Source organism: Dipodomys ordii, unplaced genomic scaffold (genome assembly GCF_000151885.1).
Source record: "Dipodomys ordii isolate 6190 unplaced genomic scaffold, Dord_2.0 Scaffold5, whole genome shotgun sequence".
NCBI classification, from domain to species: Eukaryota; Metazoa; Chordata; class Mammalia; order Rodentia; family Heteromyidae; genus Dipodomys; species Dipodomys ordii.
The window spans coordinates 27,984,065-28,003,523 of record NW_012267221.1 but is presented as its reverse complement, the minus strand read 5'-3'; the positions used below and the strand labels follow the sequence as shown (position 1 = coordinate 28,003,523).

General features: G+C 36.7%; 1 protein-coding gene across 1 annotated transcript in view; it reads left to right on the top strand.

Annotated features, from left to right (window-relative positions):
* The window catches only part of Ccdc141 (coiled-coil domain containing 141), a 159,808-nt gene that overhangs the window by 15,797 nt on the left and 124,552 nt on the right, over positions 1-19,459 (top strand). The gene's annotated exons all lie outside the window — the stretch shown is intronic.

Genomic DNA, 19,459 nt, shown 5'->3' with positions numbered 1-19,459 from the left:
AGCACCCAGGCCCAGAGTTCAGGCCCCACGACCAGACCCCCCCCCCAAAAGAAAGAAAGAAAGTAAACGGCAGTAATTAAATACTGAACTACGTGGTTACAATTTCTGAAAGCATAAAACATTTTAATAATTAAAATATTTTGGTGCATATTAATTGCAATATTGGAGTTCACTGGGATATTTTTAAGTATAATTGATTTGTTCATTGTTCACTGCTGAAACACTGCTCAGTGGATTTCTTCTGGTTATGTTGATTAACAATGATAATGGAGAGCCCAACTGTAATTCAGATTCTAAAAATAGCTAGTAACATGACTTGGTTAATTGTGCTTAATGTTGGTTAACTGATCATTAAATATTGTGTATTTTGATATGTAAGTAATGAATATACAATGCCAAACAAGGATATGTTGTCTGTTACCATATTTGAAAAACTTGGACTAACTTCTTTTGTACTGCTTAAGTCCTTTATGAATATTTTGTATTTGGCTGGTTTTCATTTATGCTGTAGATGAAGCCTTAGGTGCTGAATAATAAACACTATGGGGAATAAACATTTTTGGGAAAACATGGTTTCTAATCATTTGAGTATCCCACCAGTTGTTATAGTCATTAGTGTTGGTGTTTGGGCAGATGAAAATCAAGTCTACATATTACAATTATGGATGGAATAAAGAGTTAAGTCTACTTTCCAGAAGTAAACTACTCATGAAAAAAGTGTTGGATAATTAATCGAGATTAATTCAAACATAGAACTATAGAAAGTGTTCTTTTGTTGTCACTTAGTTCAAGCTTTTGATTTGGTTGTGTGTGTGTGTGTGTGTGTGAGAGAGAGAGAGAGAGAGAGAGAGAGAGAGAGAGAGAGAGAGAGAGAGAGAGTTCCATTTGGGGCCAGAGCTTCTTTCCTCCCATTCTATGAAAGAATTGCTGTCAACCTTTAAAATAGACAGGTGTTCTGACCTTGCCTTGGCTCTTCAAGTTTAGTGCCTGGCTATGTGAATCCTGAGCTGCTACTTAAGCATACAGAAGGTGTTGTTGCCAGCCAGCTAGTAACCTACTTAAGCCTTCTGTGGAAGGCTGACAGTTCTTGTGGAAATGGTCCATTCATGTCATTCACTTACTGGTTGCCTGATACAAGCATCAGAATGATAACCTCACAGCAGGAAGTCATTACCCTACACTTGCTAGCCCAGTATATCAGGGAATCAATGGCACTGTGACCATTTGGTTTCTCAAGGTAGGAAAACTCAACCTTTCCTTTCCTTTCCTCCTGGCCTTGGTCACTTGAATAAGACTCTTTAGTCATCTGCTTTATATCTTTCTCTCACTACTTCCTTTCCTTCCAAACTTCAGACCTAAATCTTATGGAAAACCAGACTCATAAAGAGACAAACCCACTACTAACTTTCCTTCCAACTTTTCAGTGAAGGCTGCTTATCTCTGTGACCTCTCCTCTCCCTCCTCTGAATATAGGCTTCTTAACCTGCATTGCCCTGTTGCCCCAGTCAGATTTCAGAGAAATTGCTTACTCTGTTCTTGTAGCTTCTTTTCTTCCCAGTTGCCCATTAAGCAACTATAACTTGATTCCATATGTTAGCTTTCCTGAAACTATGCTAGTTAATAATAATATCAGTGACCTCCAATGGGCCAAACATACAGAACATTCTGATTCAAAATAGCATCTCTTTGGCAATTATATAAGAATATCACTGGGATATCTTTTTATGTATCCTATATGCTTAAAGGTTGCAGATGCGCTTCCATGCTTTCTTTCCTCTCTATGTAGCTATATTGATTCTGAAATACCTTCTTTATAATTTATTCATTCAGCAAAAGTGTATTTCTATCACACAAACATACTGTGATAGCACACTTTTAAATTGATTCTCAGAATTCTTAGAACTTCTTACTCAAAGTCCTAGTCTACATCTTAAATGTCTATAATAGCTTCTTCATACCTCTTTTGACCCCCAAAATCTCCCATTGAGTTCTCACTACCATCAATGGATTATAAATAGGAATCTTGGGAAGTTGGAGTAAAAAAAAAAGACTTAGGAACACATCATGAAGCTTTCAGGAAAGGACATTTCAAGTACTCGATTGAATGACATGTTCCACAAATTAAGAAAGACATGAATAAATACATAAACATATGTATCTATCATGTAATCTCTGCAAAGTAACGAAATCTCTGTGCACTAGCAAAGAATAGCAGTTAATCTCTATGTAGTAACAAAACTGCAGAAAGGAATAAAGGCAATAGTGATGATTTAAATGGTATTCACTTTTCTGGTACACCACAGTTCTGTGGTTTTAAGGAGACTCAATTATTAATGTATGGATATTTGAGCTCCTAAGAGAACATGGTGGGACTGATAAATTATTAATACGATTAGTTCTTCTGATTTGTGTCATTATTCTTTTAACTGAAGGAAGATGGATATCTAAGTGAATTATTGATATCTTCATTTTTTCAATGCCAAGTCAGCTTTCTCTGTGACTTCCCTGAGCTCTGGCACCATGATAGACTCCACTGCTTCCTCTAGGATCCTCAGTCATGCTTTGTATATCCATTATAGTGGCCCCATGAATGTGGTCCTCATTCAAGGTGTTGCCTGTGTAGTGTGTTTTAAGCATAGCTTGTACAGGATTCCCATGCATATTACCTGGGTACTTGCTAACTTGTAGCTACCTAGTACCCCAAAGGTAAGACTAGGCAGATCAAGGCTATCTGCAACATGGCATTGTATGTGCATGCACTACCCTCCATTTCTCATAAAACTTGAAGCTTTCCTTTGGGCAGAGATTGTGTTAGCACATACTAGGTTATCTGGATAATTTTTGTTACAATTAGTAATGACTTTGAAACTAAAATCATGACATATGGGTATTGAGTGTTTGGTATGTATCAAACACTGTGGTGTGTATGTATGTATGTATGTGTGTGTGTGCGTGTGCATGTGCACACGTGCACGCATGTGCATGTATGCCAGTTCTAGGGCTTGAACTCCATGCCTGAGTGCTGTTCCTAAGCCACTGGCTAAAGGCTAGCACTTTACTACTTGAGCCACAGCTCCACTTCTGGGTTTTCTGGTGGTTAGTTAGAGATAAGGCTCTTACAGACTTTCTTGCCCAGGCTGACTTGGAATGACAGCCTCACATCTCAGCCTCTGATGACCAGATCTGGGATCAAACACTTTTTAAAATTCAATATTTAATTTCAATATTTAATTGCAAATAAATTTAATTTCAAATACACTGAATACATTTAAGTAGTTTAAGTATTTATCTCTAAAATGATATAAGAAAACTCTGTGAGAGACAAAGTCCACCCAAATATGAGTCCAGTGTTACCAATTGTGGAACTTTCTGGAAGTTACCTAGTCTCTCTCTGTCTCAGTGTCCATGCCTGTAAGATGGGAGCAATAATTGGGCCCTCCTTATAAAGTGATCATGAGGATCCAATGAGTGGAAACATGAGAAGAATTTAGACCAGAGTTTTTCCTATAATGAGTGTTAAATGATTATTCCCTATCATCATCATCATCATTATTACTATTTGTATTATTATTTTGTCAGTCATGGGGCTTGAACTCAGGCCATGGGTTCTGTTTCTGAGCTTTTTATTTATTTATTTTTTTGCTCAAAGCTAATGCTCTATCACTTTGAGCCATAGCACCACTTCCTGTTTTCTGATTTAGCAAATTGGAGATAAGAGTCGTGTGGATTTTCCTGCCTATGCTGGCTTTGAATCATGATCCTCACATCTCAGCATCCAGAGTGGCTAGGATTGCAGGCTTGAGCTGCTGGCGCCCAGCTCTTGTTAGTATTTTTAATTTCCAATTTACAAAGGAGGAAGCTTATAGAAGATGAGTTATTTTCCCTACTTATACAGCTGGCTGTAAACCAGCCTAGTAGGCTCACATGCTCTTTCATCACCTGGACTATGAGGAGCCGTTCACTGTGGATAGTTATGAGTTGCTCCTCAGCTGACTGAAGAGGTCCACTCGGTGATATCAATGTTGCAGCTGCAGGTCTCATCAGATTTGCAGGCACTAAGTCACCATAGCAACAGGATGGCTCTGTTGTGACAGGCTAGAGTCCCTGTCTACTGTGTCTGCCTTGTGTTCAGCATTAGGAGGGACATGAAAGAAATGTTAAGAGTCAGTCATGGCTGCCAGATATCTATCATGTATAATGTATAGAGGACAAAATGACCCTGGTAAGCCCATAAAGCAATTAAATAACAGTAGAATCACAACATCAAGGCACTAGATGATTAATTAAGTCCCCAGATGAAAGATGCTAATAGCGAAAGAACCATAGGCAAGTTCAAGGAGAAAAAAATTAATTTAGCTGGAATGGTTTCATGGAAAAGGTGGAATTTTAGGTCACTCTTTATACAAGAGATTGTGGGAGTAAGGGTGCAAAAGTGAAAAGATTCTGTGAGGGGAAAGGTCTATATCTTCAATGTAGAGTTGCTTTTCTCTCTGTTCTATTTTGGCTCTATTCTGTGAGCAGATGTTAGTTTAATATTTGTATTTATTTCCTCTTCTGTTTGGAACAAAAACTTCCTGCTGTTCTAGTTTTTGTGTAGTTTAGAGAATATGTCATTCTCTTTGTTTTTGTTTTTCACCAAGCATGCTAGAGTTCAAGTTCCCCAGTAAAACACACAATAGTATTCTTGATAAGCTTCCAGAACTCCCCCCCCCCCAGTTACATAAAAGAGCCATGGAACCTAAACAAATTCAAGGGTACAGACAATCCTATCAAAACAATAGAGAACACTATTAAGAATCTAAGCCATGCACCTGTGGATTATTTCTAATTATATTATTTACTTCATTTCACAGAGCACATAAATGGCAATCATTTATATGCAAATGCCAAAGAAGAACAAAATTGAGAAAATGAATTTATGAAAAGTAATGCAGAGGTTTTGGATACATTTGAAATGTATTAAATACCACCATTTATTGTTCAAATGAAATGATTTTGAATAATAATTATTTTGCGGTATATTGAGAAGAAAATATCTGCAGATATTTAATTGAAAGAGATTGGGTTGTAACCTTGAAAGGTCAAAACTGTTCCTGATTTTCCATTATGAATTGATTGTTCATGGTTTTTTTTAATGGCTCAGGTTTGAAATGGATTTTTTTTTAAAAAAAATAACTTCGTTTAATTCAGATCAATGATTCGGTATAATGTCAGAATTTTCCAAGTTGTTTCTTTTTGAAATTTTATTTCTTTCTGCTAGAGCTGTGACAATGACATTTCCTGATGATAACAGACCCAAATGATATTTTACTAACTTGGCTTTTATTATAGGAACCTCTGAAAGTTAAAGCCTTCAGGTGGAGGATATTTCTATGCAGCTTTTATTTCAGAAGTCCTGGCTGTCCTTTTTGCGGGTTGCCAGTTTGTATGAGAGGCAGCATCTGCAGGCAGGCCAGACAGATATGTAAAGTTAGGTTCCATAGCCAAAATTAGCTGCTGGTATGTTAATTTATCTATTATTGGAAAATTATTTGGAAGTCAGAAAATCATCTTCATAAGAAAATGGATCAAACTTACAATCATCATATTGAGTGAGATAAGACAAGGTATAAAAATAAATGTGTTTGTTCTTACGTGTAGTGTCTATATTTATATCTCTATCTCTATCTGTCTGTCTATCTGAAAATAGTATAATGAAACCCACTACAAACTTTAAAAAGTGGAGGGACAAAGAAGATAAGAAAACTTAACCAAAGGTATAAATTTGATCAAAGTACATTTTGTGTACATATAGAAATTTAAAAATGAGAACCTTTTTGTACAATTAATTTATGCTAACAATAAGTAATTTGCAGCCAGGATTTGTAAACTCAAATTCATTCTGACTTACAAATAAAAGTATTGCCTTAGTGAAATAAAGGCATTTTATGCCTTTTCAAAATATTTACTCTACTGTCATAATTATCTGGTACTTTGGTTAATATTAGTAATGATGAAGGTGAAAAGCTGTTGATTTTTTTGACAGACTATGTTATGCTAAGCACACTATTACAAGGAAACAATTGCTACTCTGACATTTTTTTCCTGGTGCCAGGCTTTGAATTCAGGGCCTGTATTCACTTGGCTTATTTGCTTGCTTGCTTAAGCTGGCACTATACTACTTGAGCCACACCTTCAGTTCTGACCACTTTTGTTTCTGGTTATTTTGGAAATGGAGCCTCATAGCTTTTTCTGTCTAGAATAGTTTTGAACTGTAATCCACTCATTTCAACCTCATGAGTAGCTAGAATTAACGGTATGAGCCATCAAAGCCTTTTCTAGATGTAAAGGCTGACACTGAGTGTTTGTTTAAGGTTCCATATTGAGTATATGACAGAACCTAACCTACTGTTATTTTGAAGGAAACTCCTCCTATGTTCCTCTCTCCATGTTCTTCCCCTCTAGGAGTTTTCTGATTCTGCACATCCTACCACTAAAGAATTATCCTTTCACACTGTTATTAAATGGCTTTTATTCAAACATGAGTAGAGGAACACAGACATTTCTATTTTGCTATGCTTTCCTGACAGAACCTGCTCTCCTGATAATCTTACCTTTCTTTTCTAAAAATTGTATCTTTAAGTAGTTGTACAAAGGAGTTTCCATTTAACAAGCAGTTTATAAATACAATATATCCTGATCAATGTTACCTCTTTTAACATTCTCCCCTATCCCTCTCCTACCCACCCCTTCCCTTGTTCTTGTTAATGTTTAAGGATAGATATTAGATTCTTGTCTGTGTTTTCTCTTTCTTTGCCATAAAGTATTTCTGGTTTGCAACAAAGTTTGATTGCTTTTTTAAATATAAGGATATGATGCAAACACTTTTAAAGAAATAAAGTCTTTAATTACAATAATTATTTTCTGCTAATAGAATTATTAGTGTTAGCCAGATAACAAAAGGATTCATGGTTAATGTCAGGATTCTCCTCATTCTTGAAACTAGAGCATATATTTGCCTATTTATTCTATCAACATTTATGACTACTCTAGCTGCCATCAAGAAATACTGAAACATGTAGAAATATGACCATCACCATTCCATGTAACTTGGCTACAGGACTGAAATATTGTCATAAACTACCAACACAAGAGCTAGGTTAGAATGGTTAACATGAACATATGAAGCACTCGCATTTGCACTAGAGGCTGCTAGCAAAGACACGGTCTCACTTTAATTTACATAGTGTAAGACCCAGTGGGGTTGGGGGCTCCTTTTTGCAAATGGAGCACCTGAATCTGAGAGATATTCAGGGACTAGATGAGATACAGTCATTGGCTAAGCTGGGTCTCAAATTTGATTATTATTATTATTATTCACTGTAGTGTATACTGCATCAGCTTCCTGGCACAAGCTAGACACAGAGCCCTTATCCTGTCCAGGCCATATACCTGATCTCATGGAAAATACTGTCACACATGGGCCAACACTGGAGCTTTTTGTTTTTCAGTGTGGAAATCTACCTATGCACAGCCCAATATGATGGATTCTGGCATGCAAATCCTTAGGTCCTCTGGGTGATGGTGTTGATTGGTCTAGAGTACAGACACTATAGCACTGTAGAGGATAGTCACAAAACTGTTATAAAATATAAGGTTAAATAATGCATTGGAATTTGTCTCTATAGCACCTTAGGTGGTTGAGAGGAAGAATGAAATATCCACTTGCATTTGAGACATAGGAAAATGCTTCTTCCTTTTTTTTTTTTTCCAGTTGTGATGCTTGAACTAAGGGCCTGGGTAGCACTCTACCACTTTGAGTCACAGTGCCACTTCCAGTTCTTGAGTGGTTAGTTGGAGATAAGGGACACAGGGACTTTCCTGCCCTACCTGGCTTTGAACTATGATCCTCAGATCTCAGCCTTCTTAGTAGCTAGTATTAGAGGCATGAGCCACCAGCGCCAGGTGGAAAATGCTTTCTGTAGAACTCCAGATCCTAAGGGATAGTAATAATGAGGAAAACATTACTAATGAACATGAAACTTTTCTCACGACTTAACATTTTAAATGATGATGTTACCAAGATCAAGACTAAATCTATACTGATATATTTGAAGTATGTTGTTTCAACCTTGACTCAAAATAAATTATAAAAGTACAGATTCCTATTGCAGAATAATTATTATACATTTGATACGAAACAGATGTAAGGAAGCTAGAAAAAAAAGAACATACATAATGGCTTATAAGTAGCTCTGCCTACCTGAACAGCCTTTTTATGTGAAGTAAATACTCGTGTGTTTAAACTGGATTACTGATACAGAACAAAATAAATCTGAAGTATTGAGTAATGTAAATATATAATAGTGAGATATTGAAGCTGACAAGCTTCTCACATCATTAATATTCTGTAATTATGAAATAAAGACCCTGGAGTCATTTTTTGCATATGAAAGAACTTTGTTTCTTAATGGTATAGTCTATGAGTATGATTTATTGATCCTTGGAGTATGTAGAAAGATCTATGAAGTGATAGGACTTTGGGGGACATATACTAAATATTTGGATTTGTATTGAATAGTGACATTTTAGGGAATTTTATATTGTAATACGGGCTTGACAAGGTTATATTTTTAAATCACCAAATGACAATTATCATTATCTTGGCAGAATCTACAGGAAGCAAAAAAAGGCACAGTCTTTGGCACTTAGATAGAACCTGTACTTGCATTATTTTTATTTACTTTATTTATTTTTGTTTAGTTTATTTACTTAGGGAATTATTACCTAAAATAGAATGACTTGTCTTTTCAAAATATGAATTTTCAAACATTGATTTTATTTTTTACCTTTTTAAAAACCATTTATCTTCTATAGTACCTTTCTCTTGAAGGGAACACAAGGTGAGCAAGACAGTTCTGTTATCACCTAGCTGGTGAGCAAGACAGTTCTGTTATCACCTAGCTTATAATCTATAGAACCTAAAGTTTGCTCACTCCCAGTTGTTCTAGGAGCCCCAGGAATGAGAAATTGCTTTGACTGGAGTTTCTGGATGGCTTTATAGAGGAGGCTGGTGTAGGATTGGGACCTGAGGGCTAAGAAAGTTTGGATAAACAGTAATGCATATGTGGAATGCCTTAGATAAATAGAACAGGAAAAGCTAAAACAAATTCCCAATGCTATGTGCATGAGTCTGACCAAAATAATTGAACGCGACTATTTACCATTCTAATGTGTTCATTCGCTGCTCTCAAATATCCTATGCAAATTTCTTTCTGTTTAATGGGAAGCACAAAGGTTATTTCTATAAACTAGAATTCAGCATTTATATTACAGGTAGAGGTACTGTCAAGAAAAATGCATGCAGAATGGACCGCATAGAACTACTCTTTTAGTAAATTGCTATTCAGGGGACCATTTAATGCTCCAGTGAATAGAAAGGCTGTAATCCTCTTTGTACTCTATGAGGCAGCTGAGGTGGCGCAATGGCTATAAAATATACCGTACTTAAAACAAGTGATTTTGAATCCACACAGAGAAAGACAGTGCATTTTTCAAGCATCACAGAGCAGACTTGGTTTCCTATCCTTTTGGAACCAAAAGGGAAAGTAGTTTCTTTTAGCATCTCTTTAAATAACTACCTTTATGATGTTAGCCAGAACGTCTTTTTCTCAGATCCAATTCCAAATACTTTCCTGAGTTTAATGACTAGCCAAGTGGGAGAGGAAAACTTAAATTAAGCTGGCCTTGACCGAGGCCTGAGGCAAGTCATTTTTCATGGTGGCTCCTCTTAAAAGCTCCATATCTCATTGTCAGCAAGGAGTCTGCTTACTCGGTAACCTAGCTATTCCATTTGTTCTCTTAAACAGCTAGCTTAAAAAAAAAACAAAAAAAAATCACTGCTGCTGTAAATTAATCTAAGTGTTTTATTTGGTGACTGCCCTGAGGCTTTGTCAAACCCAGAATGGATTTGTTCATACCTGAGAGTATGTTTTTTTTTTTAACTACATAAAGACAAAAATTGATTTTTCCTTTAGACTTTGAAAAAGAATCAAATTCTTTTTGGCATCGCAAGCAGTGTCTAATTTTTCTTTCTGTTATTTTTTGTAACCCCACTAGTACTTTCTTTGGCTTAAAGGTGGCATCAAAGTAAAGAGAGGGGGGTTATTATACTGTAAAGCAGGTACAAGGAATGAGGGTCACAGAAAGGAAAAAAGATTTTTAGAGAAGGATCCAAAGTACTTACCTCCTAAAGGAGGTGCACAGGGATGCCCATTCACCCCAATGATATGCTCACAATAAACATTTAAATAGGATTAGAAGCTCATTTATAAGGTAGATGTCTCGATTTACAAAGGTATAGTATTGTCCCTAAGCAAGGTGGGCCTCAAGTACTTCATTTATTTAGGCAAGGGTTATCTATTATTCAAACACAAATCAAGAAAGTAAGCACCAGAAGAACAATTAACTTAGTAGGCTACTGGTAGACACTTTTTTCATGAGTCATTATTAAGAAGTTCAAATATCTAGATAAAATGAAAAGATTGATAATTCTAAGTATTTTACTGTATGGAAACTGAAAATTTAAATGGATAGACTGAAACACTTTCTTATAACCCAACACACAAACAATTGAAAAGCAAGAGTTTTTTTCTTTTCTTGAAGCGAGGGGGAGATTATAGGGAATATATTTTCTGGCAGTTTCCTGGGGAACAAGTTACCTAGCAGCTTCTACCTTTTAGAAGCACAAAATTTCAGCAGCTAATAAAGCCCAGTTTATTCCATATATAACCCTCTACTATGAAAACAGATCTTACCTGCCAAGCTCCGTTAGAATTCAACCTGTCTACTAGATAAATGTGAACAATTGATACAAGGAATAGTTCAATTTTGTCAGGCGCCTATGGCTCATACCTATAAACCTAGCTACTCAGGTGGTTGAGATCAAAGGATCATAGTTAATAGTCAGCCAGAAAAGTCTTTAAAAGCCCATCTTGAACAACAAAATGTCAGACTATAGGCATGGTACAAATGGTACAAATGGTGCCTACCAAGCAAGCAAGTGCCAAGGGAGATCGCGAGGAGCTGACTTTAAGCCCCAGTTTGTTCTTGTTCAAATGTATGAAATTATTAGTCATTCTTCGATGCATTAACTCATAGAGTAGGTAACAGGCAACACAACAATAAGAATGAGATGATTTCAATAGAAGTTTATATGAAGGTGAAACATTCATTGTAACTTTTTCCTTTGAAAAAATTCAGATCTACAGAAGTCATCTAGATTAATACTTGTTAGCATTCCACATTGCTTTTTTTTAAACCTCCCTGATAACACAAATATTTGTATATGCTTTTTGGGGGGAAGAGGAGTTGAAAAAGAAATATTTTCATGTCTGTTTCAGTCTTCAAGAGATAGAAATGTAAAGAAGTAACCCCAATAATTATATAAGATTTTCAGCAGAAACCTATTATGTAAAATATAGATATGGTGAAAAGGCAAAGGTAGAACGAATCAGGAAAGACTTCATTAGTGATTGCTTACCAGCTATATAAGAATCAAGAAGCCTGGTGTTGGTGGCTCACACTTGTAATCCTAGCTACTCAGACGGCTGAGATCTGAGGATGATGGTTCAAAGCCAGCCGGGGCAGAAAAGTCCGTGAGACTAGACCACTAGAAAACCGGAAGTGGCGCTGTGGCTCAAGCCATAGAGCACTTGCCTTGAGCTGAAGAGCGCCCTGAGCCCAGGCCCAGAGTTCAAGCCCCACGACCGGAAAAAAAAAAAAAAAAAAAGAATCAAGAAGACAGTTTGAGCAATCAGAAGGCATACATAAAGACACCAGGAGCATCAGGAGAGCAATAACTGGATTTCCATGACTCATCAATGAATTAGGGAGAAAAAGACTAGGAAAGGATCATGAAAAAGAGAAGATGGGTAAATTGACTGGAGCCACAGCATGAAAGCCAGGTATGCCACAGAAAAGAGGTTGTTCTTTATCTTACGGGCAATGAAAAATCATTGAGAAGTGTGAATCAGGAAAGTGATCTAATTTATACTCTGTGACCAGAATATTAAGAGAAAATGCTGACAGTTAAAAGAACTACCAAGGCAGAAATTCCTATGTAGCCCAACAAGCCTGTAGGTAGAACTTTTTTGGGACCCTATAGGCTTTCAAATACTTTTAATATTTTATCTATGAATAGGTGTTCTGTTTATTATTTTTCACAGCAAATAAGATTATTTTTGCATTTTAGTTTAATACAATCCATTGGCATGTATATCATGTCAGTTGACATACCAGAAATTAGAGACAAAAGACATTTAAGACACACCCCTTCTCTTTTAGACGTCTAGGTCAAGGTTGTTAAGGTTGAATAAGGATGTTCTAAAATACATGTTAGATTAGCACATAGTAATTGCACATATTTGTGGGCACCATGTGTCATTTTATTAAATGTATACATGTGGGATGATCAGATGAAGTTAATTGGCATATCTGTCACCTCAGATTCATATTGTTCATTTGTGTCCGGAACAGTCAAAATCTCTACTAGCTATATTGAAATATCCAATTGCTTTCAACCATAGCTATTCTACTGTGCTCTAGAATTCCTTCTCTCCAATGGCAGTTCCCTATTTTCCAACCCCATAAAAAGAGATAAGTGGACGATGATTCCAAAACATGGCTATCCACTAGAATTGATTAATAGGTGTGTGGTTTTTTTAAAAAAATATTTATTTATTTATTTATCTTGCTTATAGAGAAACAGTAATTCTAAGTTCTCCACTCAAATGACTAAGTAAGAAACTTCTGAATTGGGACTTGGGAACACACATTTTTGAGAATTTCCTCCTTGTAGTGCTGATTCAGGCAGTTTTTTTGCCTGAGCTTTGGGAACACAAGACTGTAAAGGTTGGGAAGGACTCAATGTCAGAGGTCTGAAAAAAGTCTAAGAACTGGTCAGTGGCTAGGGAAACTGTTTCCAAGGCTACAGGAACATATTTGTCATATCAACTTCATTGCCCAAAATAGGATGTCATACATTTCTTTGTGTCATTGGAAAGAATCCAAATGTCAGGCACATGCTAGGGGCACTACAGATCCTTGCAAGTGAACATTGCTTAACCTTATTGTTGGCAAAGAAGAAGTGTGGTTATACATTTCTCTCTTGCCAAATAAGTGTAGGAAAATTAATGTATTAAACATTTAAATAGAGATGGCATAAGCCTCCCCAGTTTACTAGGAGTTTCCCTCAATTCTGTTCATGCCCATTTTTGAATCAGGGATCAACCATTTTGGTAGAATATCTGCTCTAAAGAAGGTAACAGAATATGGAGGATGACATCAATTACCTTGTGAAGACTGTCACCCTGAGACTTTATAGACTGAACTAAAAGAACCTATGTTCCCCTGGAACTTCTGAGTCAATCATCATCACTGTGTGATGACAGGTGAGGTAATAATGATAGTTAATCCAGAGTTATATTAAATAATGGAGATAGGACAAATCATTTAAGGATAAATTTGGCAGTCATTCCATGTTTATTTCAAAAATGTTTGGAATCAATTATTTGGAACATTTTTATCTTCTAGCTTGGTAGAAGAAGAGATGGTATGACTGAATAATTAGTAGTCAACATTTCATTATAGATGTCAAACCCAAGACTCCTGTTAAACATTAAAAAAATTAAAATCTTTTATTGCTGACCCTCAATTACCAACAGTGAAATTTTTATTTGGATATTTTGGTCTCGAGAGGTGCTGAGTTGGTAGTTGGAAAGTGAAAATTGGAAGGGACATAGGCTGAACCAATGTAGCAATGGTACTCAATAGAAACCATGTTAAAAATTAATTATACAACTGGGGACAGGGAAAACTGTAAAAGAGCAAAGGAAGGGGTGACATTGCCCAAAAAGAAATGTACTCATTACCTGACTTAAGAAAGAGAAACCCTTCTGTACATGACCTGTATAATTGCAATTCAAAAAACTTTTAAAGGAAAGTAAGCAATGGAAAGACTTGTTTTTCAGTGACTGACAGTTCATTCTGTTCTAAAATAGTATTCCAGAACAGCATGCATTTTAAAGTAGCTAAGCAATGATGTTAATCAGATGCAGTTGTTTTCTCTAACCCCAAAATCAAAAACAGATGAAGGTTTAAGATTTTAAATTTGGAGAAAGAATAAAGTGGGAAGTGTAGTTATGAATGTATGTAGTTACAAGAGTGGGAAGATTGAGTATAAATAGGCCGGGTCCAGGAGTTTTAGCAATATTGCCAAGGCACTGTCTCTTTGGCTCCTGGAAAAGCTTTCTACATATGGATGGTTGGATGGCCAACCACTTTATTGGTTCACATTTCTAGTTCTTAGCCTCCTGAGTAGCTGGGATTACAGGAATAAGCCATGGGCACCACACTTGATCAGCAACGTTTAAAGAAATAATCCTATGTCATTGTCTTCCCCTGAAAATGTTAATAGTGAACAGATTGGCCCTTCTCCAAATGACCTGTCCTGTGTCTCTCAAATGAAAGAGCGATTCTGTTGATAGGGAATGAAAGGGAGTTTTTGACTCTGTGTGTGGGGGTGGGGGGTGGGGAAGGGCATGGGGAGAGATCAAAAAGCCCAAAATAATGGTTTAATTTTCCCATTAGACCCATTAGACTTTAGATATTTAAGAAAGGAAAAAATCAGTCTTTATTGGCAAAGACAGATTATGGTCTGTCAAATGAGGAAAAATTACATCACTTCAGCAGTGTAAACAAAGGTTAGTTGCATTTTAGTATTTCAGTAAAGGCTTGGATATCATAAACCTCTCACCAATACTAGATCCAATTTAAACACTTATATAATATATACTTGACAAAACTTGATCATTCTGCATATAAAGTTTCTAGGTTTTAGTCACTTATTGTATCTTGCAAATGGACTTTAAATTACCCAGATCCTTGCAAGTGAACATTGCTTAACCTTATTGTTGGAAAAGAAGCAGTGTGATTGTGCATTTATGTTTTTCCAAATAGTGTAGATTTGGGGTAAATTAATAACTTATTGTATGACCAAACCACAGGCTTAGATGAGGCTTTAGAAAGCACTAAGTTAACTCCTTTGATGCTTGTAAACCTTGTAGTATGGTTTTTGAACCCTTGCCTATGAAAACTAGTATTTTCTTTCAGCTGAATTTTGCTATCAACATTTTATAAAGTAATTAAAAGTTGATATCATTGAACAGAGGACCATTCATATTATTTGCTTAATTTCTTTTTCCCCTTCCTTACTATGCATATAAGGTGAAAACTTCTATTGAGTGATATCTTAAGCAACTCTATCTGCCAGTGAAACTCAAGTGAGTAAATTGGTTTATGCCCAGGGAGATTATTTTGCAAAAATTGTAGAGGAAATTGATTGAGAGGAGACTAAGAAGGAGGTCATGGAATATTATTTCAGGACTGGCCTTTTAAAGGCAGCCTTAAAAGCCTCCTGATGAAGAGGTTACAAGAATGACAGTACTGGACTAGCTGAAGCCTGGATAGCTAGTTGACTTCCTAGTGGCTAGTGGTATGTATTTTTCTTGAGAGTATGTAGAGAGAAATGAAGTTATGCTTCATCTAGAAGGTAGGAACATATAGAGTATCCCATAGAGGTGGCTCATACTGTTAAAAACACACAACATTAAAGCAGGGGTAAGCATGGTGAAGTATATCACCCACATCTCTTAATTTATTATTGTTATCTCCAGTAACACAATTCTTTCATAATGCAATGTGTTTGTTAGTTTATTGTTACTTTGTGGTTACTTTTTATAGATAATTCACATACATAAGACATCTCTAGATGTGTTCCATTTTTGGATTAATTGGCTCTCTCATTTCCTGTTAAATGCATATTCTCCTTCATCCAGTTTTGGACCGTTTAAGTAATGTTAATCTGTTACATTGTTTAATAATTTCCCCAAACTCTTGTGTTTTATTACAAGATCACTCTTTAGAGCATGTGCACAAGCATAGAAAAATCTGTGAATAAGTTCTTATGAAATAGTTTGTATCCCTTTAATAAAAAGTAAAAGGGGTAACAGTATTGTAGATAGGCAAATTTGAGGGAAGTCATTGTCAATTTACCATGTGTTCATGAAAGTAGTTACAGGAATTTGTTTCTACTGTATTTGAATAAAGTTCTTAAAAATATTCGAAAAAAATTTAAATTGGTAGCATTATTGGAAGAGAAAAATGAACACAGTATAGAATTGACCTCCATGCATTCTGAGTATTTGTGGTTTTCCTTCCTTTGTGATCTTCTTGGAATCATATACTCTATGAAGATCATTGGTCTTCAATGTATGTTGTGAAAGGTATTTGAAATAATAATAAGAGAGAACACAGCAGAATATACACAGGGAAAGATACAACAATCAGGAAAATAAAATAGGTAAAGAGACACTAACAGTGATTCTCAGTCTACTGCAGGCTTCGTCTCCACTAGTGTGAACTCTAATCTGGCTTTCTGCTCTTCCCGTGGCAACTTCCACTTCTCCCAGGCCCTTCCCAGCTCAACCTAGGTAGTTCCTATGTGGGCGATGCCATAGCAGGTTCTGTGTTTGCCTCCATGTGCACTCTGTTTAGGTTCACAGCGAGATTTCCGATCGCCTTTGCATTCAGCTCATACCATGATGCACAGAGAAGCTAGCAGCATTTTCCAGCTGGTTTCTGGTTGTCCAGAAAATGGTATCAGCTCCTCAGCCACCCATTTCCTCCCTGTGTATCAACTCAGTTCAGATTTTGAACTTCAAGACCTTGATGAGAAGGTGTTTTCTAGTTGTTTGTGTTTCCCATTCAGGGAGAAAATAGATGTACTGCTTTCTATCTAAGGCAAGTAGGAGTTTCACCACCATCTGGCCTTTGGCTTTTTAACTTGCTAGATTCTTACATGAGTCTCTTGCACTGTGCTTACCAGCTAGGCCCCTGAAGGTTACGGTGCCTCCAGGCTTGTGTATCAGCTGAGCTCTGACTCTGAACTTCAACACTTCTCTGCAGTGCTGTTTTTATATCTAAGTCATGATGGGCTTGTTCTTATTCACTATTTCAGAAGTCCTGCTTCTTCTAGAATCTCAGTCAACTAGAGCAGATGGTGAAGCTGGTTTTGTTATGAAATTTAAGGTGTTGACTTTCAGAGAGAGAAGTCTATTTTCATTTTTCTGCATGTGAACATTTCCATTTCTTTTTTTTTTCTTTTTTGTCGGTTGTGGGGCTTGAACTCTGGACTTGGGCGCTGTCCCTGCACTCTTCAGCTCAAGGCAAGCGCTCTACTGCGTGAGCTACAGTGCTACTTCCAAACATTTCCATTTCTTGGAAAGGCTGTCCTACCTCCAGAGCAGATTCTTAACTCCTTTGTTTAAAATCAATTGGCTACAGATGTTTTGAGTTTACTTTTAGTCTCTGTTCCATTGGTCTATTTGGATGTTTTCATGCTAGTACATTGTAATTTTGGCTATTAAAGCTTTGTAGAATACTTTGAAGTGAGATATGACTGTTCTTTTTGTTTAAGATTCCTTTGGTTAGATGTGTGTGTGTGTATGTGTGTGTGTGTGTGTGTGTGTGTGTGTGTGTGTGACTCAAGTTTTCCATTTTTTTTTCTGTTTCTATGAAGAATGTCTTTGGTATTTTGATAGGGATCACATTTAATCTGTAGATTGCTTTGATATTATGAACATGATCCTTCCAGTACATGAACCCAAATATCTTTCCTTTTTTGGACTTGTGTCTTCCTCAGTCTTTTCCCGGCCTTATTGTAGTGATCTTTCACTTCTTTGATGAAACATATTCCTTATTCTCTTTAGCTTTTGTAAATGTGCTTACTGTCTTGACTTCTGGTTCTGATGATTTGGTGTGGGTGTTATGTTAGTCAATTTCTATTGCTGTGACAAAATATATGAGATGATCAATTTAAATGAGAAAGATTTGTTTTTGTTCACAGTGTCAGAGGTTTCATTTCATAGTTCTTTGGCCCCATCACTTTCAGCCTGAAGCAAGCAGAAAATCATGCTGGTGTGAGTGTGTTGACTGCAGAGGTACTCAGAGAGCAAAGAAAGAAATGCAAAAAATGGCCAAAGAAAAACATACTCTTCAAAGTCTGCTTTCTCTAACTAGATCCTACTCCTACTGCTACTCAATAGTCCATTCAGTTTTAGATCTGCCCATAAAATCATTGTCAATAAATCAATGAAATCATCAAAATCCAATCACATCTCAGAAGACTTACCTCTAAACACTGTTTATTGGGGATCAAGCCCTTATCACATGACATGTGTTTTGTTGTTGTTGTTGATCATGATGTTTTTGTACCAATCCTGGGTCTTAAATATAGGACCTGAGAGCTGTCCCTGAGCTTTTTGCTCTGGCTAGCAATCTATCTCTAATCACAGCTCCACTTCTGGCTTTTATTTTTTTTGGGGGGGGGTGGGAGGGGTTCTGGTCGTGGGGCCTGAACTCTGGGCCTGGGTACTGTCCTTCAGCTCTTCAGCTCAAGGCTAGCGCTCTACCACTTGAGCCACAGCGCGACTTCTGGCTTTTTTTTTTCTGCTTATGTGGTGCTGAGGAATCAAACCCAGGGCCTCATGCATGCAAGGCAAGCACTCTACCACTGAGCCACCTTCCCAGCCCCATGGCTTATTTTTTTATTGTGAAAATATTGTACAGAGGGGTTACAATTACATGGGAAAGGTAAAGAGTACATTTCTTATCAAGCATTGTTGCCTCCTCCTTTGTTTCCCCTTTCCATCCCTTCCCATCTCACTCCTCCATCCTCCCCCCACCCCGCCCCCGCCCACTCCAAAGTTGTAAAGTTTGTTTTTCGACATAACACATCTCATTGTTGCAGTGGGTCCATCTGTATCCCTATTTAAACAATTGGTTTTCTCTTTCTCCTCCACAAATTATACCAACATCAAATAGAGTAAAAACAGGGGTTATACTGTGAGGGAGGGACATACAAAGCAACAAAGAAATATAAATATGTTAGAAACAATCTCAAGAAAGAAAAAAAGATATGAGTCCTTATCTTGGGATTCAATTCACCTAACATCAACTTAACTGACCGTTTCTGCTTGTCTCAGACATATACTAGTTATTGCAAATAAGGGAAACCTTGGGACCTATGTTTCTTTGGGCTTGGCTTACTTCACTGGATTGGGAGAAGATCTTCACTAGCCATACAATGGACAAGGGTCTCATATCTAAAATATATCTGGAACTCAAAAAATTAAATCTCCCAATAACAAATCCTTAAAGAAACAACTGCCCAATAAATAAGTGGGCTAAAGACTTAAAGAGAAACTTCTCTGAAGAGGAAAGAAGGATGGCCATATCTTAGTTATGGTAAATAATGCTGCAATAAATATAGTTGTACTGGTAGTTTTTTTTTAGTTTTTTTAATTGTAAAAATACCGTACAGAGGGGTTACAATTACATGGGCAAGGTAATGAGTACATTT